This window comes from Bos mutus, chromosome 15 (genome assembly GCF_027580195.1).
Source record: "Bos mutus isolate GX-2022 chromosome 15, NWIPB_WYAK_1.1, whole genome shotgun sequence".
NCBI lineage: Eukaryota > Metazoa > Chordata > Mammalia > Artiodactyla > Bovidae > Bos > Bos mutus.
This window is the reverse complement of record NC_091631.1, coordinates 62,668,129-62,670,481: the sequence shown is the minus strand read 5'-3', so window position 1 is coordinate 62,670,481 and position 2,353 is coordinate 62,668,129.

The following is a 2,353-nucleotide window of genomic DNA, read 5'->3' as shown; positions in this document are numbered from 1 at the left end:
TGCTCTCTCACAAACGACTGAAAGGGAGGGAGCCTTGACCTTGACACTATGCTGGAGCTTTCCCTGAATTTACTGCCTTCTGCAGGTCTGCCAGGCCGCTCAGCGCTCCTGGCTTCATTGCTGATTTGGCACTGACACTGCAGCTGTGGGTCATGCAGGCATTATATGAGATAATCTAGAGTCATCCATCCCCATCACCTGGTCCCTCTAGCAGAAAGTTTGTAGCTACCGTCTCACTAAGGATGTTCAAGAAGACCACTAGTTTGTTTTCTTTTCTTTTTAAATTTTATCAGTAATAATTTGAGTCACTGAAGCAAAAATTCCAGGCAGTACATCTTCTGTCAACACTTCACAACTCTTTGAATAATGGGACCATGAATATATATGTCTTATTATCACTGATGCAAGGAATGACAGTTTCAGCTCAAACAACCATATTTATTTCCATCTCACTGATCAACCCTGAATATCCTGTTTTTGTTTCCTACCACCCAGCAGCTCCATGTACCTGATGCAGATTTGTTTATAGTCCTGTTATATAAGTAGAATATCCCTGAAAAATGTTCTTTTTTCTTTTCTTCACAATCAGAGGGCTAGGGAACTGTGCATCCATTCATCCATTCATCAGCAAATATTCACCGGGGGCCTGTTATATGTCAGGCATTATGCTAATCTCAAGGGTACAAAGAGGAATAAGATGAGCTCATTGCCTGCAAGTCCAGCTGGAAGATAGACACACAATCCATTACACTACAGTGAGGTGAGTCAAATAGTTGGACTGTATTAGGTGCTATGGGAGACAACACCATGGGGACAGTATGGACAAAGGCATCAAGGTGAACAAAGCACAATCTGGGCAGAGTATTATAAGCAGTTCAGCCTTGTCAGAGGTCTGAGAACACAGAATAAGAATGGCCTCCAAAGTTTTCTTAAAGAGTTGGCACTTGAGGGTGAATTTAAGAGGTCAAAAGGAAGACAGCAAGATTGTTGGGAGATTCGTAGTGCAGTTCAGGTAACAAATTATTGGGGATCAAACTGGAAATGTAGGGGTGGATATGTAGAAGAGGGAAAAGATTCAAAAACTGTTTGAAAGATTAAATCAGAAGGAATTAGCAACTGAGGTGGAGAGTATGCATTTGGAAAGATTGTGATAGAAGTATCAAGGTATGATAGAGGGAAAAGAAGGAATAGAAAAATTTGTAGATTATTTTATGAAATTTTCATCTATTTTAAATAGATGAAATCTGAATCTTCCCATCAAGATTCTTGTCTCTTTTCAAGTATTCAAATCTGATTCATCAGTAAAGTTTTGTCATTTCCCTTATATATGTCTCACTTCTTACTGGCTTTGTACCTATGGATTTGTTTTCTTTCCCTGTTGCTATTGTAAATGGGCTCTCACTAAAAAAAGTCCCTGATAGTAATAAACTACTTTGAGAAGTAAGGAAGATGGCAGGAAAGAGTTGGACACAGGGCTGCAGCCTAAACAGGTTGCTATAGTAGGCACTAGAACAGCCAGAGGTCTCGGAAGAATAGGGCCCGGAAATGCTAAAATATAGAAGTTGAAAAAACAGGTAGTTGGCAAATCAACCTACAGGTTTCCATTCACACATTTATTGAAATATTATTAGGTACCACAGTGGCCTAGGCCCTGGGGCAAAATGAGCTGAGGAGAGACGATTCATACTCATGAAATGAACAGAGCATAATGATACTTGTTGAGAGAGCTAATTCTTAGGTAGGTTGATAAGGAGTCTGGGGGCCCTCAAGAAGGAGGAGGAGGAAGAGGAGAAAGGAACAAGCTTTTTTTTTTTTCTACATTTCTTCCTCTTAGTCACATAATATACTTTTTTTTCTTAAGCTCTCGGTTGTTATGGCAAGAATCTATTTCACCTAAGACTAATTTTCTTTAAGCCCAGAGCTAATGATTACACAACAAAACAACTCATCTTGCTCAAGGATATGTTTTCCCTTAAATTCTGTGCTAATGATTATATAACAACAAAGTATCTTCCTTGAAAACAAGTTTCTCCTTCTTAAGAACCTTCTGACTAACCCTAAAATGTATGTTGTGGGAGTGGGTCTGGTAAGACATTTACAACCTTGAGACATTCTTTTGATCTATTGTTAGTAACCGATTGAAAAAGTATATAAGGCCTTGATAAAACTAGTGAGTGGGGCACTCTCTATCTGATGTCTGTGTCAGAAGCTTTTGCTATCCCTTTTTTCACTGTAATAAAACTTTTGCCACATGAAACTCTGAGTGCTTGAAGCCACGTCTCTGGTCCCAAAGCTAAATTCTCTCCTTCTAAGATCACGAATCCAACACAATTCACCATAAGCTATCATCTTG